We start from the raw sequence: 26,626 nt of genomic DNA, 5'->3' as shown, positions 1-26,626 counted from the left end.
AAAATAAAGAACAGAACGGGCCAGTTTCTATGAAATAAAAATAATTTACTGGCCAATATGGCGTCTCTGAGGGCTTGGAAGGAAATCTCGGATTCTATTATTCCATCCGCCACATACTAAGGTGCTTTTTGTAAGGGTCTTTAACATCAACTGAAGAAATTTTGTATCTCAAGAGAAGTTTGTATCTCTTCACACTAATGAAGAGTAAGACTTTGTGACCTGATTGTGATAGGAAAGGATGCCAGCACATTAGCATGACAGGTGGTGCTTCAGGTGACTGAAATGCCAAACGCAGACGTGTTGGATGCTTCCCAGCTAATGGACCCTCAGGTGGATGTACCAACACAGACACTGAAAATGAACCATAAGGAAGACCCTCAAGTTCCCTGGGCTGATTGAATACAGCAGCTTTGTGATAAATGATGAAGGCATACATTTGAGAGAGCAAGAGTTATTGCAAAATCTTCCGGAAAAAGAAAAATGGCTTGAAAAAACAAACATGTAATCTCACAGTGTTTAATTATACAGAATTACTGCTTTGGGACCTGCGATCAATAACAAATTAGATACAGTTTCATCAATTCTGATGTGGAAATTCCTTGTGAATTATCTCACAGGAGAAATCACAGGTTATTCAAAATTACTTTTTTTCAAAAGTTTTGTATACACTGTTGTCATAAAATAATCTGTAAAGCTTTCCCAACTACTTTTCATTGGAAACACTCTTTCCCTGGCTAATTCCTTGAGAGGATAAATACAATATTTATAATCTCCCTTCCTTTAATTAACTATTGAAAATATTCTAATAGTAGTTTCTAATCATAAAATTGTTTGATTTCTATTTTTAACTCATTTTTGCTGTTTCCTGAAATATTGTAAGAATTTCAGTAACTAAAATCACTAACTAAATGTCGTAAAATCCCAATGACATTACTTAGCTCTGGAACAATCTTATTTTATTTTATTTTATTTTTTAATTTACATCCAAATTAGTTAGCATATAGTGCAATAATGATTTCAGGAGTAGATTCCTTAATGCCCTTTACCCATTTAGCCCATCCCCCCTCCCACCACCCCTCCAGGAACCCTCTGTTTGTTCTCCATATTTAAGAGTCTCTTATGTTTTGTCCCCCTCCCTGTTTTTATATTATTATGCTTCCCTTCCCTTAAGTTCATCTGTTTTGTCTCTTAAAGTCCTCATATGAGTGAAATCATATGTCTTTTGAAATCAATTAGTCTTTCTCTGACTAATTTCACTTAGCATAATACCCTCTAGTTCCATCCACGTAGTTATGAATGACAAGATTTCATTCTTTTTGATTGCCAAGTAATACTCTCTATGTATATCACGTCTTCTTTATCCATTCATCCATTGATGGAAATTTGGGCTCTTTCCCTACTTTGGCTATTGTTGATAGTGCTGCTATAAACATTGGGGTGCATGTGTCCCTTCGAAACAGCACACCTATATCCCTTGGGTAAATACCTAGTAGTACAATTGCAGGGTCATAGAGTAGTTCTATTTTTAATTTTTTGAGGAAGCTTCATACTCTTTTCCAGAGTGGCTGCACCAGTTTGCATTCCCACCAGCAATGCAAAAGAGATCCTCTTGGAACAATCTTTTTAAAAACTTTATTTTGCAATAGTTTAAGACTCATACAAGTTTACCAAAAGAGTACAGAGCGTTCCTGCATACCCTCACCCAGATTTCCACAACAGTATCTCTTATATAACCACAGTGCATTGTCAAAACCACAATGATGAGGTTGGTATGATACTATCAAACCCTGTGTGGACGTTACTGAGATTTTACCAGTTTTTTGTTGTTGTTTTGTTTTGTTTTGTTTCGTTTTGTTTTGTTTTTAACATGCCCTCACATTCAGGGGGAGGTGAGGCGGGAAGGAAAAGGCAAAGATATATAGCTCTAAGATTTTAGCATACGTATGTATTTGAATAGTGGTCACCAGAATCAAGAGAGAGAAAGAGACCTAGTGCATCACCTCAAAGAAACTTCCTTGTATTATCTTTTAACAACAATATGCTTCCTACAGCTCCAACCCCCTGACAGTCGCTCTTCTGTCATCCATCTCTGTAATTTTGTCATTTTTTAAAGTGATACATCAATAGAATCACACAGCATATGAACCGTTGATAGTAGATTTTTTTTTCCTCTTGGCAAACTCCCTTGCTATGCATCTGAGTTACTGCCTCAGTATTTATGTGGTTCAACATTCCCATTTCCCTGAAACGTTGACATCTGTTTTTAAGTGCTCATAAACTTATAGCGAGAAGGAACCAGGTCTTGATTTCTTTTTTTTTTTTTTTTTTTTTTCAACGTTTATTTTATTTTTTGGGACAGAGAGAGACAGAGCATGAACGGGGGAGGGACAGAGAGAGAGGGAGACACAGAATCGGAAACAGGCTCCAGGCTCTGAGCCATCAGCCCAGAGCCTGACGCGGGGCTCGAACTCACGGACCGTGAGATCGTGACCTGGCTGAAGTCGGACGCTTAACCGACTGCGCCACCCAGGCGCCCCCAGGTCTTGATTTCATAGAAGAGAATTATATACAAAGAATGACGTGCATTTAGGGGAATCAGCCCTTGCCTAGAACACACGCAGATAGAGACGATATGGTTGAGAATCATAGAAACTGTTTAAGCAGGTGACCATCATCATCAGCTTTGCACATTAGGATCTCTGATAGTCTGTGGAGAATAGTCTGGAGGGACATCAGGTAGGTGTATCTCTCCTTCCTGATGCAGGTAGGTAGGTTTCGTCCTCCCTGACAAAGCTCACCGTGGTGAAGAATACCCAGCACCCTCCTGGCCTGGGAAGACTGTGTGAGTGGTGATGTTTGCCAAGTGTTCACACATTAACCATCTGTTATTCCTGAATGAGGAGAACCCATCCTGCTCATCATGGTTTCGATTGAGTTCCAGTCAATGTTGAGGGGATGAAAGAATAAATATGTTAAGATCTCATTTTCTCAAGAATATGATGCTTTTAGTTATGCCTTATGACAAGTAGGAATGGTTTCTATTTTTTAAGAGTTTATTTATTTATTTGTTTGTTTTTGAGAGAGAGAGAGAGAGAGAGAGAGAGAGAGAGAAACACAAATGGGGCTCGAGCTCATGAACTGTGAGACCATGACCTGAGCCAAAATCAAGAGTCAGATGCTTAACTAACTGAGCCACCCAGGTGTCCCAGAAATAGTTCCTATTAAACAGGAGAAAAAGCTTATGTGACTAGAATACTGTAAGATAAATTTAGTGTCTAAACCCTTATTACTGTTAAACTCAGTTGCTATTTGTTTTTTGTTTTGTTTTTAATTTTCATGTTGGACGCTTTTGAGAATTTGATTAAAACCATTCCTCTTCAGTGGAAAGTGCCTACACACCCGTGGCTTTGGGTGGAATTGAACTTAGACCCCTATATGTCCATTCATGAACACCTTTCGGTTTCCCATGGACCCAAGGTTGAGAATCCCCATATTATATAACTGGAATTTTTCTTTTTTTTTTTTCTTTTTTTTTTTTTTAATTTTTTTTTCAACGTTTTTTATTTATTTTTGGGACAGAGAGAGACAGAGCATGAACGGGGGAGGGGCAGAGAGAGAGGGAGACACAGAATCGGAAACAGGCTCCAGGCTCCGAGCCATCAGCCCAGAGCCCGACGCGGGGCTCGAACTCACGGACCGCGAGATCGTGACCTGGCTGAAGTCGGACGCTCAACCGACTGCGCCACCCAGGCGCCCTAACTGGAATTTTTCTAAGGAGATTTTTAGGCTGACATGCTCGTTATAAACACTTTGCATTTTTTTTATTTCCTCAAAAGATACTCTTAATTCTCAAAATCTTTAGAGAAGTGGTTTATACACTGAGTGAAACTGAACAGAGATTAATAGACCAATCTAGATTTTCTCAATGCACAATACAGAGAGAAGGGGGATAATTACAATTGTAAAATCCAAGCAGCAAAAACAACCATGAAGACAAAGAAATTGATTCTCAAATTTTAGCCCGTTTCATGATAAAAGAACAACATAGGAAGCTATCCTTTTTTGGCAGGCGCTTAACACATACAAATATATTTGTATTTCTACGTCTACTTTTTAAAAAGTTTTTAATAAAGTTGTTAATAAAAGTGTGCATTGGCTTTGATAAGTATGTTTAAGTTTCATGTTTTTGCATTTCATAACAGTTCCTTGAGCTACAATAATGTGTTCGTTGTTTAGAACTAACCAGGGCTTATGGATGGGAGAAGAGAATATTATTTAAGACTAAGCTAAGTGAATATCTTTGCTTTAAACATGACACAGTGCAGTCATCCTTGCCAGGGGTGAAGGTGCATCTTCGTGTAGGAGACAGGAGGACGTTCCCTTCCAGGGAATCTTTAACAAAGTCCAGAGATACTTTAGGTTGTCACCACTGGGGATAAGGGGATACTACTCTCATCTACTGGGTAGAAGCCAGGAATAGTGAAATACTCTGCAATGTAGCCCCCTAACAAAGATGTATTGACCCAAAATGCCAATAGTGCCCAAACCCCCAACCTAGAGTGACATAACAAATCCCTATAGCCTAATTTAGGGTTCAGATTATCTACAGGATTCACAATTGTATCACTCTGTTCAAGCTCTCATAACAAAATACCATAGACCGGGTGGCTTCAACAGAGGATTATCTCCCATAGTTCTGGGAGCCAGAAGCCCCATATCAGGGTGCCAACATGGCTGGCTTCTGGTGAGAACTCTTCCAGATGGTGTCTTCTAGCAAAGGAGAGTAAGCTCTCCAGTGTCTCTTCCTATATAGGGGCACTAATATGGCCCGATGGCCTCATCCACACCTGATTACTCCCCCAAAGCCCCATCTCTAGATACCATCGCAAAATTAAATGTATGCATTGGGAGTAGTAGAGGGATACCACTCAGTCCACAGCAGTAATTTAAAAAATATTTAAATACTTAAATCAGTAATAATGATACATTCAAGTGAATCTAGAATACCTTGTAAAGAATAACATAATAGGGAATACCTAATATGTGCACCTTAGTTCAAGTGTAAATGTGCAAAACACATAACCCTCAGTAAGACTACATTAGATTTTCAGACCTTGAATAATTAAGACAACAGAAAGGTTAATTTACCTGTGAAGGATGTGTTGCAAGTTTGTTAAAGCAATGAACCTGAAAAATACAGGTTATCAATCTCAGATTTTTTGTAGCATTTAAGAGATTTTAGAGTGAGCTGTAAACTTGGATTTTGAAAATTCTCTCCTAAATATTTTCAACATGGACTTCTGCCTGCCAGGCTAGGGGTGGATATCAGGAAGGCTTTCTTTTACGAATCCAGCTACTGCTTTGAACTTCAGCTTCAAGATTTCTATAACTAATTTGGCACAGGATTCATATTCCTTTCCTACTTTATGTATGTATCACTATTTGATTTTCCTGTTACCACTAACATTAAAATTTTATAAGCCACCGAACAGGTAAATTGAAAAGGGAAAGAGAACTTTCTCTAGAAAGTGACAAAATAGTAATAGCATTAGGGAACATATAAATTTTCCAGATGTTTCCTGAAAATTTTCTTCCCTGAATATTTTTCTGTATCAGCTCACATCCTTTTGACTTGAGCTAGCTCAAGCAAAACAGAAGTGAGTAGTATGTGCGAGAACACACTCTTATGACGCAGAACGGCATACCTCTGCTTCGACGGGAAGCTAATTGCTTCCATTTTGCTTGCTTAACCTCCTGAAAGAATAGTACTCCTGCCTCACATTTTTAAAACTGCCCTTTACTCTTAACTTTCCCTCTGCTGCTGTCCTCGTGGCCCTAATGTCCTCAACAAAACCACAGGAAAGAGTGGTCTACACTTCCTGTCTCTACTTTGGTGTTTTTCACTCCACCCTCAAGGCATTGTGGCCTGGATTCTGCCCCTCTTCCCAATGAGGCCACTACTTTGCCCTTTCCTTCCTCTCTTCCACGGACCCTGTGTCGCTAGTCTTCGTGGTCTCTTAGGTCGTACCCCCAACTCTTCATTCTTTGCTTCTCCCTTAACAATAAATGTTGAAAGCCCGCAGATTCTTCAGACCGTCCGTACAACACACTCTCGAATCTCAGCAAACTCTCTTGCTTTCATCATCACCCAAACGCAGGATTTCTCAAACACCTTGTCACGCCATTGTCCTGAGGAGCAGACACACAAGTGCGAGTGACATCCATTCAGTCAAAGGTGAGCTGCTCACATTCGTCTCCTCATGCCCCCTCATCACTGCCACCGTGAGCCACTTGCCTATCAAAACTCTGGTTTTCCTCCTACGTCATAATAAATGGCACCAGGGTAGAGATCAAGACACTCTTGTCATTACTGGGTTCTCACATTCTACCGTATTGCGCAACTTCGTCAAGAGCCTTTTTTTTTTCTTTTTCTTTTTCTTTTTCTTTTTCTTTTTCTTTTTCAATTTGAGAGAGCAAGAGGGAGAGAGAGTGCACTAGTGGAGGACAGGGGCAGAGGAAGAGAGACAGAGAGAATCTCAAGCAGGCTCCACACTCCGCTCAGAGCCCGAGGTGGGACTTGATCCCATGACCCTGAGATCATGACCTGAGCCCAAATAAAGAGTCGGACGCTTGGGGCACCTGGGTGGCTCAGTTGGTTAAGCGACAGACTTCGGCTCAGGTCATGATCTCGGCGGTCCATGAGTTTGAGGCCTGCATCAGGTTCTGTGCTGACAGCTCGGAGCCTGATCCTGTTTCTGATTCTGTGTCCTCCTCTCTCTCTGCCCCTTCCCTGCTTGTGCTCTTTCTCTCTCTCTCTCTCAAAAATAAATAAACATTAAAAAAAAAAAAAAGGGAGTTGGAAGCTCAATCAACTGAGCTACCCAGGTGCCCTAAGAGCGTTTCTTATAGATGAGATAGCAGTGACACCCCCGAGTTTCTCAATACACAACCTGCACAGTGATACAGGGTATGCTGGTATTCTCCTTCTCTCTCACTGTCAAAGCTCAGACAATCACCAAATATAGTTGGCTCCACTTCTGGAATATCTCTTGCATCTATCCATCTTCCCCATCCAACTCCTAGGAGGACCTATAATCCTCTTTTTCCTGGCTATGGATCCAGCTCTGACTTATCTTGTGGTCTGCCTCTCTAAAATCTACAGCCACAGGGACTTTATGGGCGGGCGTAAGTATGGCACATAAGCTCTTTAATGGCCTCTCATCACTGCAGATTATGTACAAACCACCTGGCTCTAAGAGTGGCTGGGTGCCTCAGTCGGTCAAGCATCCAACTTTGGCACAGGTCATGGTCTCACAGTCCGTGGGTTTGAGCTCCCAGTGGGACTCTGTGCTGACAGGTCAGAGCCTGGAGCCCAGTTTGGATTCTGTGTCTCCCTCTCTCTCTGCCCCTTCCCCTCCCTCCCTTCCTTCCTTCCTCCCTCCTTCTCTCTCTCTCTCTCTCTCTCTCGCTGTCTCTCTCTCTTCCTCTCTCTCAAAAATAAACATTAAAAAATAGATACAAACAAACAAACAAGCAAACAAAAACCCACCTGGCTCTCAGGTTGTCCAGATCTGGCCCCTCCTCCCCCTCATAACCCTTATTCTTCCTCTCCAGGGTTCAAACTTGCTCACCTCCTTCATTTGTCCCAAAGCAAATGTCCCAAAGGCGCCATGTTCTCTCTCTCACCTTTGCCCCATCCTCCGCCTGGAACAATTTTCCCCACTTGCATCCTTCACCCCTGCTTCAGGTCTCAGCTTAAATGTCCCTGTATAAGGGTCCCCTCCTCTGACCCCAGACCAGGCTGAGTCGGCTCTCCTTGCATCCGTCATTTCCCTGTGCCTCTCCTGTTATGACAGGATGGATGGCGTGTTCGAGTGACTGCAGGTTTCGTTGTCTGTCACCCAGGAAGATGACAGATAGTGTTCACTAGCATGCAGCGTATCACTCGGCACACAGTAGGCACTTAACAAATCACTGCTGTGGATCAAATCCTATTGTGTCCTTAGAAACGGGTGAAAAACACAGAAATAAAAGCTCTAAAGATTTTAGGCGGCTGTAATTTCTAAGCTATTTTCGAAAACTTAAAATGTCTTTTCCTAAGAAAATTCTAGGATACCGTTTAAAAATTGAAAATCGTTTCTTTTTTAAAAGGGTAACATTCGCCACCTGCAAACTCAAGTCTGCACTAATGCAAGTTTTTTTTTTTTCCTACTGCAGAGAATCAAGTGACAGCTTTTCTGAGAAAGATAAAGTGGTGTCTTTTTTTATTTCCAAGTGTGTTTCCCATTCAAATCTGTGAGATTAAATTTCCCTGAGGGAGGAAAACCGAGACTAATAAGTGAAAAGACTCATCATTTACAAACGTTGCGAATTTTAACATTTTTACTGTAGACTATAGACACCTGACATTACCATGATACACATGGCATATCCCCCCCCCCCCGGGGGTTGTTTTGTTTCCTTTTCCTGGGGGGGGGGGATTGTTCATATTTTGTGACACCTTCCCTCCCTTCCTTCATAAACCATGCTCAGAATCTATAAACAAACACATATAAAATTGCATCCTTGCTGAGTACCAGATTCTAAAGGGGACGTGCGTGATGCACCTGCCTCCAAGATGTAATAGGACACCTCCCAAAGGAGAACGGGTTCTTGATTCAAGACCGTTGGGTCATTCTTTTGCGCTGCAAATTTGTGAACAAGGACTACAGACGATCACATGTTACCTAAAACAAGCGTCTACAATTGCGTGCTTTGTTTGGGTGCTAACATTTTATCTCCTGCATTTTTGATGAGAGCCTTGTTAGAGTCTCAGCGGGGTGGCAGCTGTTAGCTTGAAGTCCTGCCGATGTGAAGACCGGCTAGCGCCCAGACGGCCCCAGCAGTGCTCAGGGGTACAGGTACCCAGGAAGCACACGGTCCCCGGTCCTCCCCTCTGCTAGGTGTGGCCTCGCCGCTAAGACAGAAGCCACCGGAAGCAGCAGGAAATGGAAAGTAGCACGTGACCTAGAAGCGGGAGGCGCTAGGGCAACTCAGTGCTCCAGAAATTTACAAAAGGAAGAGGACTAAAACGGGATGAAAAGAACGGGGGAGAATCTTCAGTGTGTAATATTTGCTTTAGCTCGCCAAGAATGTCGGGAGCCCGTTTTCAGGTGACTGGGTCGGCGTACCATAGGCGGCAGCTAAGGCCTAGAAGCAACCCCAACCTCAGCTTGGAGACGGGATGCAGGGTCGCTGGAGAGAGCCGGAAAAAGAGGGGAGGACGGGAAAATAAAGCTGCCGGAGGTCGGTGCCTACTTGGTGTAGCTCTACTGAGCCCTCCCAGTAATACTTGAAGGTAGGCAACTTTGTGTAAAAGTTCTTTTTAACTGGTGGGAAGCAAAATTCCTTAAGTTTATCTCTGATTCACTCATTTCCCAGAATGGATTTAGGAAGGGAAAGCAAAACACGGTCTTTTTTTTTGTAACAGAAAACTGAGTTTTTGCAAAATATTTATACCTCAATAGATGCAAGGTGATTTAAACAAATTCAGTGGAAACTTAAAGACAGCAGTAGTTTTGAGGCTAGTGCTGGAAAGAACACCAGCCTTCCATCCACTGGGCTGGGCAGTGATGGTTTTAGATCCAAATGCTAGCTCTTGATGGAGGCCAATGTAACTAATGGCCCCTTAATTTGGTTTTGAGGCAATCCTACGGAGGTACCCAAGTCTTTCTTTCTTATTTATTTATTTATTTATTATTTTTATTAAATATTTTTATTTGTTTTTGAGACAGAGAGAGACAGAACAAGGGCAGGGGAGGGGCAGAGAGAAAGGGAGACACAGAATCCGAAGCAGGCTCCAGGCTCTGAGCTGTCAGGCCAGAGTCCAACGCGGGGCTCGAACTCAACGGACGGTGAGATCATGACCTAAGCTGAAGTCGGACGCTTAACTGACTGAGCCACCCAGGTGCCCCATGAGGTACCCAAGTTTTAAAACAAGTTCAATATTTCAACAGGTTCAGAAATGGGTTGCTATTAATGAAATAATGGATTCCGGTAAATATGTGGGCAATACATAAAAAAGTGTTAGTTTACTGTGGACTTCTGGAAATACTGTTCTCTTTCTTACTCACCAGACCATGAGTGGTCCTAATAGTGGCAATATTTGGCTACAGGATGCAGTTATTTTGGAAAACTCAGGGCCCTATGTGTTATTTTCATATCCCCCAAAGCATGGTAACAACCCTGACAAGGAACACAAAATAAATCAATAGAAACTGTGTAACGACATAGGATGCAAGGCTCACCCCCACGCTAATCAGGCAAATTTAACTGATTGGTTGCAAAGTTGAGAAAAAGTAGCTTTCACCTCTACATTCTACACAGACACGTGTCATTCATATACGCATGACCAAGCCTATATTTAAGGTCATTTATTCCTATAACCTGGCTATTTGTGATTTCCAATTGCTGTGAAGTTGTCACTGACTATTCCCTCCCTCCTGTTCTAAGAAATCTATATATTAACATCAGTTTTTATAAAGCTAAGTGACCTCCTGAAACTAACTAAATCTCTATTTCTCTTTTAGAAGTTAAATAGATGAGCATAAAGACTTATACTCCCAACATCTAGAATATTTTTGGCATGTTGGCTTCCATTTTCCTTTGTTTAATATAATCAATTATTGAAGTGATCTGTGATCACTGTTGAACAATCTCATTCCATAGCGATAATGTCTCTAGCTTCGTAAATGCTATATAATTTAGTGTTAATGTTAATTTTATTTTCTTTGTTTTTTAAGATATCATGTGAATATATTCTTTTTAAAAAAATTTTTAATCTTTATTTTTGAGAGAGAGAGAGAGACAGGGATAGAGTGGGAACTGGGGAGGAATACAGAGAGAGGGAGACACGAATCTGAAGCAGGCTCCAGGCTCTGAACTGTCAGCACAGAGCCCGACATGGGGCTTGAACTCACGAACTGTGAGTTCATGCCCTGAGCTGAAGTTGGACGCTTAACCAAGTGAGCCACCCAGGTGCCCGTATCATGTGAATATATTCTAATGCCATCTTGAAATGAATTTATAATCCATCCTTTTGTGATTTCTCCATCTCTGAAACATTTATTGTGCTTTATCCCTAACTGAATGGATTTCATTGTTAAGTTAGTGTTGCCTTTCCAAGGGTTTCTAGAATAACGCTTCCTGAGCTATTACAGGCTTGGCCATACAAAGTGTCCTCAAGTCACACACACTCAGGACTTTATAGATTTTGCCCCTAGACCAATGTTGAAGTCTAGACAATGAGACCAGCCTAATGGTCTCCCCAGATGCATCAATAATTTTTTCCTTGAACTTTAATCGCTTAACTTGAATATGTGCCAGTGTTTAGTGTGTTACATCAAGAAACCATGATGGTATTAACTGGCCTATTGATTCAGTATTTCAGAATTTCTAGAGAAAATTAATCTATCTTTAAGTATAGCTCTGTTTCATTTTCTGGGATTCATAATTTAGAAATAACAAATACCTTAGATCTTCCTTATTATTCACATTCTGCGTTTGTTTTCCTGTATGTTTATAGGAAATATGTTCCTATATTATCGCAAATCTTTCGTCTAGGTTAGTAATTTTATATTTCATAAGATTGTCCTTTTCCTTGATCTCATTCATTATTCGGCCTATCATCCTAGTGTTTGAAATCTAATTTTATTTTTCCCTCTGGAAATCTTCCTTTGCATTTCATTTTGCTATTATCTTATTTAAGCTCCTTTTAATATAAATAATTTTACTGAATTTCATATTTGGAAATGATTACGAGCATTTGTCTTCCAAGTCGGAGTTCAGTTTCCTTCTAAGTGGTTCCCTCTTATTCTCCATGATGTCCATTTTCCAGTGCCCTCTATTTGCAATTTCAGCAGTCTCTCCTGTTCATGATGATTGAAACTGGGCAGACCCAATCCTACTGGTTCTCTTGAGGTGTTGTGCTGACTTCACGACTCTTCCCATCCTACAGCGCACGTGTATGTAGCCTGGGGAGAGACTGGGGTACTGCAGATGAGGGAGCCCACTGTGATGGTCTCCTCTTCTCTTAGATCCCCCGGCCTTGGTCATGAGTTTGTTACATATCCTAGATTCGGGTCATCACCACACATTATGCTGTGTTTGTGACCGAATGTGTATGTGTCCATGGGTCATACCCTGATATTTCAGATCATTTCCCAATTCATCATGGAGCCTTGGAGTCTCAAATCGGACAGAGGAGAGCGGCCTTGTCCACTTTCCTCAATTTCACCCATTTCCTCCCCAGAACAGGAAAAGGTTAATCACAAACTTTCAATTTGATTATTCCCAAGTCTGAGTTATTGGTGAGCCCTGCAGGGATTAATAACCTCACAGTACAGGTCCATGGCACAAATGGGACACACCGTGTTGTATTATCTGCACCTCGCCAGAATGTTTTTCTTTCCTTAGTCATACTTTTAAAAAGTTATTATCATCGACATGAGGTTATGTCCCTTCGCTCGTTCAGCTGCTGCAGGTGATATTTTTTTTTCTCATTAACCTTATCTCACTTCAGAGACATCCTTCAGAAATAGCCCAACACAGAGAAAGAACCATAAACCTCGTCTTAAGGATTAATAATACACACTCGGAAATAAGGCAAGGCTCAGTAAAAGCAAACGCGTCTGCAGAGATAGATTTATGCCTAATAGAATCCCCTTTTTATACAACCACGGAAACTCATTGAAGAGAGCTTTCAAACTTCAATATTCCCAATATTCTTTAAGATGAAAATTGCTGTTTCAGTAAAGGTGAAGTCTTATGTCTCAGTCTCAAAGAGGTTCTGTAAACCTGGAGTGTCTTATTGTGATGATACATGTTATTAACTGGTGGCTAAAAAGAATGGAAACTTATGGCAATATAAGCAGCTGTACAGGGATTTTGTTACAGTTCAGGAGTCAGCAGGAATGCCATTTTGTCTGACTTCCACACCATTATGCACATAGCAAGGAAAACCCATGAAGCAGAGCAGAAAGGCCACAGGGGATCCACACGATATGCATCTTAATATGCAAGGCATAAATCATGGACTACAAGGTGCAAGTTGATATTCACGCATCCGCCTGTCGGAATTGTTTGTAATGACCGGTAACCATGAAAGGTACGTTGCTTGTGACCATAAGAAACATAAACACATGCCCCATTTTGGGTTCTGAGCTGATCTTACGAAAGGAAGAGGATAAGTTATGCCTTGGCTCACCACCCAACTAAGACACTGTCACCACTTGAAGCTTTGAAGACTATCTTTCATGAGACAACATAATCATGTCCAAAGAAAATCTATGCTCTGGACAATATTCCTAAAACACCTAGGCAGAGCATCTCAGGGCTCTGGGATCTTGGCTGATAAATTGAGAGACAGTGGGTATAAACCCACTGGACTCAATGTTTCTAATTTTTCATGGGAAAATTACTATACATAGTACTTTATCAATGGATTTTGTGGTTTGAGCTGATTATAAAATGTGTACCATTCCCAACTCCATTGGGTGCAGAATCTCCAACATTTAACATTGAGCGTACTCGGTAATCTGAGCTGAGTCTTAAAATAACACAATACAACAATATGAATAAGTTTTCTACTTGTTCTTTCACTCAACATAGGTCATTACACTTAAGAACAGTAACAGCGTACTATGAAGACTGTGGGCCCTGGGTGTAGATGTACTGGGTTCAAATTCCAGTCCTGCCTGTTATTAGTAGTACGATATCCACAGCAAGCCAGTGAACATGTCTGCTCTTAGCTCTCTCCTCTGTAGGTGATTTAATGTAACACTCTGATCCATGTCTGGTTCATAGTAACATTCAAATGTATCCACTTTTCCGTGTGTCTGCATGTGACAGGACCCATTGTGAGCAATGGGGTTCTATTAACAAAAACACAGTCCTTGTCGGACACTGAACTGGCTGAGCCACCTAGGCGCCCCTAGACCACAAATAATTTTTCAAAGTAAACAATATGACTGTGATTGGAAAAGAAGAAGAAGAAGAAGAAGAAGAAGAAGAAGAAGAAGAAAAAGAAAGAAAGAAAGAAAGAAAGAAAGAAAGAAAGAAAGAAAGAAAGAAAAGAAAAACATAAAAAAAAATTCAGGCAATGCAACAGCAACTTGGATGTAGAAACGTGGCTGTAAGGGTCCTGCCCTCAACTGGATTATTTAGAAGACCTCTCTTCAAGGCAATGATCGGCCGGAGAACTGAATGATGACCAGAGTCCCCTGTGTAGACCTGGAAGGGTAAATGCCCTCAGGCAGCAAGAATTAGAGGAGGGAACACCACCCAATGGTGCACTGATGGGCCATGTGTGCCCAGAACCTAACATCAGCGGAGACCTAAATGAACAAAGGTCAGAACATCAGACAGTGGCCAACTGATGCAGACCCATAACTTTCATGGTAGAGACTTTGTCTATCATTCTAAATGTGATCGGAAGCCCCGGGGGGCTTCGAAACTGGAGAATGATATAATCTGATGATCATTTTTGAAGGTCATTCTGGGCACTGCATGAAGGGGAGACCACAGAGGAGGCAGGTGTGGAAGCCTGACTACGAGTCAGGAGTCTGGGTTGGAGAGAACTGACCAGAGAGACAGCCGGGGAGAAGGCAGAAAGATGGATGGTTCAGGACATAATGGATGAGACAGGCTGCCCATGGGTTAGAAGTGGAGTCAGGAAAGAGGAACCAAGCTTGGAGTCTGAGAAATTCCCCCGATTCTAGTAGTTTAGATGGATGTAGCAAGAGCTGTGTATGGGAAATGTTAAATATGATGGTCTTATCTGACATCGGAGGAGAGCTATCAGGCACGCAGTTGTCTGTGAAACACCGGGGATCCAGAGAAAGTTGTGGCTGTAGATACTGATTTGTGAGTCACGGGCATAAGATGGATTTAAACCACGGCACTGAGAAAGCAACGAGAGAAGCGAAGACAGAAGAGAGAACAGGGGCCCCAGGCAGGTTTGGAAGAGGGACACAGCCAGCAGGTGAGACTGGGAGGACACAGATACGGACGTGGGGTTGGACCACACACGCATACCAGGAAAGTGTTATGTGGCAGAAATGCAAGAGAAGAAAACATTTTGGGAAGGAGGTCTGCCGTGTCAACAAAGAAACAAATAAAACAACCCCCCCCCCAAAAAAAAAAAAAAACACTGAAGATGAAAACAGGGAAGAAGCCATTGAATGTGAAAATATGGAGGTCATTTGAAATGCTGATAAGGACGGTCCTGGATGGAAGAAAGCGTGTGCCTCAGTCACAATGCCTGAATTGCCGTTCTCATTTTACCTACATTTTATCGTCATCGAGTCATTAACTGCTACAAATGTCACAAGTATTACTGGATTTGTCCTCATCTAAATGGGCCCAAATCTTGCATGTATGTAACCTGCTTGTCCTCATCGGTATAGAATTGAATGTACGCTATCGATTATTAACCTCAGGATAAGATACACTGTCGCCTATCAGTCCATCCATGGATAGCCTTATTTTATGTCCCTTCATCTGCAACTTAATTTTTTGAAGCTTATTTGTTTATTTTGAGAGAGAGAGTGCAGGGGAGAGGCAGAGAGAGAGAGGAGGAGAATCTGAAGCCGGCTCTATGTTATTATCACTGTCAGCAGGGGCTCAATCCCAGGATCCCAAGATCATGACCTGAGAGAATCAAGAGTCGGACACTCAACTGACTGAGCCACCCAGGCACCCCTGCATCTTAATTTTATTTTCCTTTCTACAGGGACAGCAACTCAAGTGTATTTAATCCTAATCTACTTTCCATTTACTATGTACTTATATATAAACAACCAGCATTCCTATAAAAGGTTTATATAAGAAGTCTTCATAAAAGAAAAATAAATGAATATAAATCTAATTTACTACATTCTATGGATGGAATTTTGTCCCCCCACCCAAATTCCTGCTTAGCCCCAACTCTCAATGTGATCATTGGTTTTCCTGAAGAAATCAAGGTGAAATGAAGTCATAATGGTGGGGTCCTAACCGTAGAGGGTTGGCCTTCTAAGAAGAGGAAGAGAGATCTTTCCTTCTTCACACTCATCCATGGAAGAAAGGCCATTTGAGCACACAGCAAGGCGACGGCCATCCACAAGCTAGGAAGAGAGCTCTCATCAGCACCTGACCTTGCGGGCAGCCTGATCTCAGACTTGCAGCCTTCAGAACAGCAAGAAATTAAATGTCTGTAGTTTAGAGCCACCCCATCTATGGTATTTTGTTAGGTCAACCCAAGCAGACTAAGATACTAATGTATATGTAAGTAATGAGCAAAATGTGCTGTTGTTCATGGATATTATATAATGTAGACTCTTACAGAATTTTTCATTCTAAATTTGCTTCTGAGATAAAGCTATATTGATATGTAGATAACATACCACTTTGGACTATTCCATGATCTCTCAAGATACTTATATACCACAATTTATTGGTTCATTACTCTGATAGGTCTAGACTTTTTTGTTTTTCATTATTAGACACAATGATGAGATTAGCATTCTTTAGAAGTCCTTTTGAACTTGTGTAAGATTTCCACTGGGAAGGTGAACAGGTAGGTGCCCAGCTTTGACTGGGGGAGTCACACTGCTATAGACCAGATATTCTTTATCACTCCTTTTCCTTCCACTCTGCTCATGAATTATTCACTGAGAGCTCCTCTTGAATATCACGTTGGTGGTAGAACCACTGGGCTCTGAGTTAAACATACCCCCCGTTGATTACATGCTTGAACTTTTCTTCAAGATTGCTGCATTACTTTAGGCCCCTGCTAAAACTTTGTTTTCCATGTTGCCAGTAAAGTTTGTATCTAAATTTTTTTCTTTTTGATTTTAGAGTTGTCTTTGTTTTTAAATTTTTTAAGATGAAATTTATTGTCAAGTTGGTTTCCATACAGCACCCAGTGCTCGTCCCAACAGGTGCCCTCCTCCATGCCCATCACCCACCCACCCCTCCCTCCCACCCCCCATCAACCCTTAGTTTATTCTCAGTTTTTAAGAGTCTTTTATGGTTTGGCTCCCTCCCTCTCTAACTTTTTTTTCCCTCCCCCCACCCACGGTCTTCTGTTAAAGTGTCTCAAGATCCACATAAGAGTGAAAACATATGGTATCTGTATTTCTCTGTATGACTTATTTCACTTAGCATAACACTCTCCATTTCCAGCCACGTGGCTACCAAAGGCCATATTTCATTATTTCTCATTGCCAATGTGTCGTGTCTAACTTTTTAAAACTTCAGCAACGGGAGACCTAACGGGCTATTTTTATCTTCTCATTAATAAGCGTATAAGCATACTTATCAAGTAAATCAGATTTTTCAAAACATGTGTCATGTTATCTTTTCAGATTCAACTGGATAATGTTGCTCTATCCCTGTTGATTTTAGGAGGTACTAAGACATTTTATATAACAGTTATTTGTCAGTTGTATAACACATATAAATCTCTGGTTGATCACTTGCCTCCTTTTGTCTTTAATTATACTGTTACTTTTCAGTTATCATATAGCTGAATCTATAAAGGTTTCCATTTTGTAGATATTTATACTTAATACCATTAGTGAGTAACATATAACATAAGGATGAGAACAAAACAGGCAAATATTGTGTCATTCTTTGCAGGAGATACTGAAATATGTGTATAAAACTCAGAAGAATCAATGGAAAGGTTCATGATAAAATATGAGTACAAGGTGACTGTGAAGATCAAAAATCTAAGATGATGAAGAAAACGTAATTAGAAAACACAAAAAAGTGGGGTGCCTGGGGGGGCTCAGTTGGCTGAGCGTCCGACTCGGCTCAGGTCATGATCTCGCGGTCCGCGAGTTCGAGCCCCGCGTCAGGCTCTGTGCTGACAGCTCAGAGCCTGGATCCTGTTTCAGCTTCTGTGTCTCCTTCTCTCTGTGACCCTCCCCCATTCATGCTCTGTCTCTCTCTGTCTCAAAAATAAATAAATGTTAAAAAAAATTAAAAAAAAAACACAAAAAAGATACTAGTTGCACAAACATTAGATTATCACATGGCCAGAAATTACCCGTGGTATACTGGCTCCCCAGAGAATATATTTTAAATCAATTAGTGAAATAAAAGAGGACATAAAAGGGGCAAGGGCAAACATTAAGATATCAATCCTTCCCAAACTAAACAAGAAAATTTAACATGACTCTGGATGAGTCACATTTGGGGATGGGGGAATGAGCAGCTTTTAAAACTTATGACAGTACAGATCTCTCTGTATTCATAGACCAATTCTGAAAAAGAAGAAGAAGACATATCCTTCTATATAAAAGATATTACAAAGCCAGGGGCTGGCACTCCCAAAGATATAGGTAAATAGGCCAATATGAAAGGCGAGGAGAATTGGACCTGGATTGTGACCCACGGCTGTCTAGAGCCTACACACCATGAATTGAGATCACCAGGTTGGGAAAACTTGCTCATCATATGAAGAAAATAAAATTAGATTAATCCTTCAATCTAAAGCTGTTAGAAAACCCTTCAGATAGAATATGTTGAATGAATATAAATGACAAAGTGTGGAATACTTGTGAAAAAATATAGGACTGTATTTTTAAAAATCTTTCCCCATCTGAAAGTCATAAACAAGTTACAAATCTCAGAACATAGAGAAATTGGCTGATAGTAAAAATGTTATTTATCTTGTCACTTCACTGAGAATAAAGCTTTAAATTTATCATATTTTCTACCAGATTAAGTAAAAAAAAAATTAGCCTATTCCTACTGAATGAACTAACGTCAAAACAAGCCATCAAGTCCACTCTGGACTCCTTGACCTTGTGTGGGGTCAGTCCACAGCGACTAGTAGATACCCTGTGCTCGCCCAGCATTTATCATATCTCATGGACCTTAACGAGTTCTCTCTCCTACCAGACGGTGCTTCTTAACCACGATTTGACCTCCCAGGGGATATTTGGCATACTCTGAAGACAAGTTTGGCTGTCACAACTGTGAGAGAAGATTCTACTGGCCTCCAGGGGGTGGAGGCTAGGGATGATGTTGAACATCCTACAATACACAGGACACACCCCACCACAGCAGAGAATTACCTGGTCCCAAATATCACCAGTGGTGAGTTTGAATAGTGCTGAACTAAGAGCTCCTTCTGGGCACAGATCGTGGTCTCCATATTTTTATACCCAGCAGTGAACACAACATATTTGAAACCCAACTACATTTCATTGAATAAAGTGCTAAATTAATTGATTTAGTACTGCTAATAAACCTAGTATTTCCCCCTGATCCTTCACAGACCTGCTGTTATCATCATTTACATAAACTTCTTCATCAGGTGTATGCATTGAAGTTTATTTCTACCTCTCCGTTATCGCGTCCTAGTGAGACTATCACACTATGAAGTTATTCATATGATCATTCTAAAAAATGACAAGGGAATTATTTTGAAATAAAGGTGATTTAAGGGTGCAACCTTGAGACAATATCCCACAAACACAACTTTAACAACTTTAAAAACACCTCATAAAAGAGATGAAATCAAGACATCCTTAAAGGAAGAGCCTTTAGCTATCCCCCAGATTTACTGACACATGAAGACCTTCTAATAATTCCTTTATCAGGAATTATTCTTCAGAGTTTCACTTATCTTCAATAGAAGAGATACAGAAGCAGATATTAAGTCACTTTTCTACTTAGATAGCTTATGTGGCAAGGTATCCATCCTTACAGAAGGATGACTTGTTTCAAGGTATATACTTTTGAAATACAACAGGCAGAACAGAAGTTGATTTTTACATCTAGAATCTCCGGGAATTTTTGTAAACAGAGGTGTTTTCCTACAAGATTTGGTCTTGCTGTGTGGGAAGAGGGGACAACTTTTTCGATGACCTAAAAGCAACCTCCGTGGCTCAATTATGCCATGATTGGTTTCCCTGGGATGAGGGTGAGTACTTCAAGGCTGCGGGTTAGCCATCAACTCTTGCCACGTTCAAGAGTGCCAGTTCGTTTCCGCAGTAGCCTGTTTAGAGACCAACAAGCATTTTATACTCTCATGAACCTCTGGGCACTTAAGTTTACCACTACAGACACCAGTCTCCTGTCTATGAAACAGAGGTGACAGATCGCGAGTCAGTTTTATTGGCGGGGACGGGGACGAGAAACACAGCCATGCCTCTAATCCCCTTGAAATACCAATTGCCTGTAGAAGTCCTCTCTCTCGCTCGTTTTTCAAGGTGCATGCCTTGGGCTGGTGAGAGATTCCAACAAAGTTTGTCCAGGCCATTTAGCGTGGATGATCTGTGGGGCCAGGCTGATGGATGGGAAGATCATTCTCGCAAATTTGGTTTCTGGGGACTTTCCTCAGCAAACTGTGTCAGCAGTTCAGCTGTCTCGCACAAAGGAGATTCATGGCCCAGGCGGGAAGAGGTGAAGAGTGCTCTGGGCAGGTGAGGAAAGATCTACAGAGCACATGGGGTGGGGGTGGGGTGACGCGGTCTTCAGCAAAAACATCCTGCAGCACAGCCTGAGGTCCATTGTGGAGCACAAACTACCCTGGTTCTACTTGTGAGACAAGGCCCCTCACGCCACTGACCAGAAGTCAGATGGCAGGCTGTTTTATTCGAGAGAATGTGTTTATGAAAAGCTACATAGGTCAAATTCCACACCTTTTTTTTTTTAATCTGGAAAGCTCAGTCCTAGGGTTAGTTGAGATAAAGCCTGACACATCTTATGGTGAATTTGTGTAATTGGAGGTCTGAGGAAAAGTGAATCCTTCCTGCCTTGTGGGGAGCTGGGAGACAGAACTAGAAAGTTCGCCTCCCTGCTCTGGGGAAGTAGGAGGCTACTGTTGCCTACGAGGGAGGTCTCAATTCTTGTGTGAACCATGAGTGGGGATCTGCATGTCTGCATTGGAGTCAAAGCACACCAGCCTCCCCTAGGGAGCCAGGCACTCCCTCACGGGCACAATCAGCCTGCACCCCCAGTCAGCAGGTGTGCTGACCATCGTCAGGAAGAAGCCTGTCCTGCAAGCCTGAGAGGAGACCCCTACTCACTTCGAGAACGGCAAACAATAGAAAATCAAGTATCATTTAAGCTGCAACCTCTCTACCAAGTAACCCCCCAGCTCAAAAGTCATTCCAAACCAAGTAATCCAGTGGACAGTTGGAATGAGGTTAACCTCACACATACTAACCAGCCGCCTCTCACGTAGGCAGTGCACTTACGTTGGACCTGGGACAGATCCAGACTCGGCCCTTGGAGAAAGCCACGGGCCCTCTGGTCTAGGCTCTGTCTTTCCTCTCACCTCCTACACATCCCACATCTAGGAGCACTTCTTTAAAACTCAAAATATGCCAAGCTGTCAGGGGAAAGTCTACACAACATGGCTGGCATAGTTAACCTTGTCGATGGTAGAATCACTCATATCAGCTAGTCCAATCTTCACGGGCAAAACAAATTTGAAACAATAACATCCCCACAAAAAAGAAAAAAAAAAGAACCCACATATTTGTTTCTTCTTCCCTATGGTCATCTCGATACAGGCGAGAGACAGAGACAGCAGTTGACTTCCAGATCAGGAGGGAATTCAGTTAAAGTTAGTGTCTGCACAGGCCAGGACAGAAGGATCTGAGAGGGCATCCAGGCAGACAAAATGGACTGCTCCTGCCTGGATGGAATGGCAGATTCCAGTAAAATATTTTTCAACTGACAAATTGCAGAGACACAGAAAACTTTGGAAAAGGTAAGTGCCAGATCGAAAGGGCCTTTGGGGATCTATTGCCTAGCTCCAGCCACCTGCAAAGACTCTATAGAAACTGCGTTAAAGTGGTGTCCAACCCGTGGTATACATTCCAATGAGTGGTCCAGGGAAGAAGATAAGCTTCTGACAAGAGTTCCCTTGCAGCTCCAGAGGAGCATAAAACAGCTTCATAAAAGTTCCCCAGGGTCTCAGAAGGGCTAGCATGTTAGAAAAGAAAAAAAAAGAACATACCTGCCCCTCACCATTGGGATGACAGGTGGCATTTAAAGGATGCTACTTGGAAGGAAAGGGTGTGTAGCTTGATGAACTGTGATCTGTGGAGGCTGACAAGCCCTAGGGCAATACTTAAGGTAGCACCAACAGGATGAGTCACCAAGCAAGAGGCTGAGGCCAAAGCGTCATGACCCCTGTGGGTCCCCAACTCCTCTGTGTGATCTCCGCTCCAGCCCTCCCTCTCAGCTTCCCTTTAAGAGATGACAGTGGGAACACCAGGGCTGTTACTATGACTCCTCCCCGTGGCCAGCAATGCCCCAACTTGAATGCGAACAGGGGTCAGCTGAGGATCTCATGCAACTCAGAGTCTGACTCTGTCATCAGAGAAACGCTCAGAACGTGTGCTATCTGTAAATGACAATGCAAAACCACTAGTGTGCGCTCAGGCTTAGGAATAAAAACGTTATCAGCTAGTGCCAAAAATGTGCCCCACAGATGGCACAGATGTGCCAAAAATGAAATGAATTGCCCATTGTCTAACTATAATAAAACAATTTCCGCTGAACAAGAGGCATGGTGGCCAAACTCTTTCTCTACTTTGAGCTGACACTTCCATACAGGGCAGAAGGTCATCCACACCCCTCTGCCATCGCACTTACCGGAAACGACTCTAACCACCTGATCACTTCCAGATGCAGCAGGTCCGAAGAGACCTAATCCTCTCCTCGTGAAAATCATCCACCGTGAAGTGCGATGTAAGGTAACGAGGTGCCCATTCTACCCCCACGCAACCCACCTGCATGGATAAGAAGCATTTGTTTACTGATGGGAGAATCCACAGAAAATATTCCCCACCCCACCCCCCCATCTCAGAAAGAATGCGCTCACGGAGGTCACGAAACTGAGCCTAGAAGCTTCATTTCCACATCCCGCCAGCTAGTTTTTTTTTTTATTCCCTGAGCCATATGCTCATTTCTTAGCTGAAATACCCTGTGAGTGGTTGTCAAGAACTAAGATTTGCTAAATTTGTGTATTTTTGCTTTTCTCTTAGCTCAGAATTAGAAACATATGTTCGTCACCTCTGCCTACGAATAGTTCAGCATGAACTATTTTTTTCTCATTTTACTCAGAGTAAATCAGTCGAACGGATACCGCTTCAAAGCTGACGCCAAAAAACGCGACACGCACAACTTACTTTATTCATTGCGTTTCTTGCAAACCAGCAAATGAAGTCCATTAACTGAAATATGGCCGTGCGTCCTCGTGCCTTAATTAGTGCTGCCTTCAGGTAGGAGATGCTAATGGCGTCATTAAGCTGCGGAAGCCCCAGGAAGAGCCTCCCAGACCCAGAGTTCACGTTTGAAGTAAGGACTGATAATGGGATCTGGGGCTTTTCATCTCCGGGGTCCTGGCTTTAGTGGGGCCGTGGCTGCAGCCGAGAATAATTGCCATCCGAAGACAGCTCCCAGCATGGTCCATGCGGGCCTGCAGGAGTTGGCACCAAAGTTGCTCCTGGGTCAGCCCAGTGGGCATTGAGGATCGGGCTTCGTGTGTAGTGTGGAAACAGGTGCTTCTCTGCAGGGGTGGGGATGGTGAGGAGTGACGGTTGTCAGCAGCTTAGATGTCATTTAAGGGCATTTAGGAAGGCAGATGGCCACATCCTGGCCCAGAAGTGATGCTATGCGTAGAGTAGTCTTTACAAAATCTGGGACTCATATGTCAGAAGAGTTAGAGAGCAGCTATCCCTGTCCAGGAGTTGTAAAGAAAATAAAGAAGATAGGCCAAATTTCTCTACCATAAACCAAGATCAGTCTCACGCCCTCTCTCCTTCTGTCTGCCACATGAGGTCACAGTGAGAAGATGGCCGTCTATGGACCAGGAAGAGAACCTTTACCAAATTCTGGACCTGCCAGCACCTTGTTATTGGACTTCTCAGAGTCCAGAACTGTGAGAATAATTGTTTATTGTTTAAGCCACCTGGTCCGTGCTTTTTTGTTACAGCAGCCCATGCGCATGAATCCACAATCATCTCAGTAGTTGAAGGGAAGTAGAGATACCTTTTTTTCTGGTTTAGGATCAGTACGCTCCCCTTCCCAAACACACCCCCAACCCATAGGAAGCCCCAGGCGCGCTTGTGGATCCCTGGATTTAGGCCCAGTTTAAGATCCAATACCCGTTCTTCAGAAGAAATGGTTGGGAACCACACATCAGAGCATCAACTTGAAATGTGAGTTTAGGTGTATTTGGTGTATTCTAATTAAACTTCATATTATTGTGTGCCTGGGTGGCTCGGTTGCTTAAGTGCCCAACGCCGTCGGCTCAGGTCATGTTCTCGAGGTTTGTGGGTTCGAGCCACACATCGGGCTCTGCGCTAATAATGTGGTGCCTGCTTCGCCTTCTCTCTCTCCCTCTCTTCCTGCCCCTCCCCCACTTGTGCGCGCGCTCTCTCTCTCTCTCTCTCTCAAAATAAATAAATAAACTTAAAAAAATTACATTATCACAGTGTGCAACCTTCTCTAAGATAAGGTCATTTTGACTAAACATCCTATTCAGTGAGACTAATCATTCCTGCCCATCGTGGAGAGAACAACGCTAGGAAAGTTCCAAGGGCTTCGTGAAGGGACTCGGTGAGAAAAGCGATTCTGGGATTACCTGTGCGTCTCATCTCTCGTTTCCCTTCTTCTACCAACAGAGGTCCCATCACACAGCCATGTATGTGTTCCTTGAAGTGTGTGCTGTGTACGTGTGTTCAATAAAGAGGTTTGCACACAAGAAGGTGCTGCAGAGAAGTTGTCCAGGTCAGGGATAGAGACGGAAAGAGATCTGGAGATTTCCCACTCTTGGATTTCCCAGAGCCTCTCCCATTGAGACATCATGGTAACTCCTTTCCCTCTTCACTCTGATGCTGTCTTGGGTTGTAAACTATTCAGGAGGTTGTTTCCTAGAAAAATCCACGAACCCAATGACAAATCTCTCTGCAGGGCTCATATAGGGCTCATATGTTGTTTAAATATTTTTCCCTTCCTTGGAATTACTAAAGCACTCTTCATATTTCTCCTGATCACTCAGGGATCTTGGAAACATACGCGGGATTTTAAAACTGACTGCTTCTCCAGGGTCCTAACTGAAACAGTCACAAAGATACTACTTAAAAAATAAGCATAACTGAAAATCACATATGAGGCATCTTGGCAAAGCAGGGAGAAGAAAGTGCCATTATCACTGCTGGAACAATGCCAATGTAGAATTATCTCGCCTCCATTTTATTTCTTTCTTTATGTCTTGATTGTCAATATTTATCATCTGGTGAAATAAAAGAGTAAATAGATTAAAATGAGTAAGTAAGTATGTTTTCTTCTTTGGCTGCAAGTTTATAGAACATCTTCATTAAAAATAACTATATTTGAGGGGCACCTGGGTGGCTCAGTTGGTTAAGCTTCTGACTTCAGCTCAGGTCATGATCTAGCGGTTCTTGAGTTGAAGCCCCGCATTGTTCTCTGCTGTCAGCACAGCACCGGCTTTGGATCCTCTGTCTCCCTCTCTGTCCCCGCCCCTCTTGTGTGCATGCACGTGCACGCATGCTCTCTCTCTCTCCTAAAAATAAAAAAAAATCATTAAAATATCATCATAAAATAACTAGATTTGTTATTTACAGAGGTAAGGCAAAATTTCCAATGAGGAGCTTAGCAACTAAACATACATGTGCGTGAACATAAGCATTTTGAGTCCATTTCAACTCTTTCCAGGTTAATCTGGGGTAAACCAATTAAGCCAGAGTCCTGCTGAGCAAAGTCCTTCCCTCATTACCCTGTTTTGCCTTTTCCTCTTCCGATTATCACCCAAAGACCTCTAGGCTTAAAATAGATAGTAATTATTTTCCACCTTTGCCCCCATTGTTCAAAGCAGCGTGTGATGTTTTGGCTGTGACAGTAACACAGAGCTCATTAAATCCACACAGAAGGAAGGAACTCACAAGAGCAAAGATTTTGTGCTCAGGGTTAAAGCAACATAAATAACCTTACCTCCACAAACTAAGAATTCCAGGGCCAATATAAATCTTAACACTAATATTAGTATAGGTAAAATCTAATGATGATATATACTAATAGTACTATGCCACAAATAAGCAACAGGCAAATAAATCGAATAGTAAATAAGCATAAGCCTCTGTTATATCATGAAGAATATACAAAAAGGTGGCTTTTACAATATGGCTGCTAATACTAGGAAGAACAGTGCTAGAAAAGAAACCCACGGGCCACTCTCTCTCTTGAAGGTGATTACAAAAATTCTGCACAGAATATCAACCAACTAAGTCAGCGAGTTAAAAAGAAACCAATTTGACAGTAAATTCTATTTAATATAAAAAAAGAACAAAAAGTAAAATGCACATGACCAATTTGGGTTCGTCTGGGGAATTCAAGTTCGGTTTATCATTTGAAAAATCGTCTACACGCACGCAAGCACACACACGTGCGTGTATCCATGTGAATTGGCACACACACACTCATACGCATATACACACAACATCATTCTCCTGTAGTCCGTTAGTCTCCTTAAGGTCAATTAGTAGTTTTCAAACCAAGATTAATACAAATAAGAAAAAATGGTATGGGTTATTAAGGAAATACCTCCACAACCTAT

This window comes from Neofelis nebulosa, chromosome 1 (assembly GCF_028018385.1).
Source record: "Neofelis nebulosa isolate mNeoNeb1 chromosome 1, mNeoNeb1.pri, whole genome shotgun sequence".
NCBI classification, from domain to species: domain Eukaryota; kingdom Metazoa; phylum Chordata; class Mammalia; order Carnivora; family Felidae; genus Neofelis; species Neofelis nebulosa.
The sequence above is the reverse complement of the archived record's forward strand: the minus strand, read 5'-3'. Positions refer to the sequence as shown.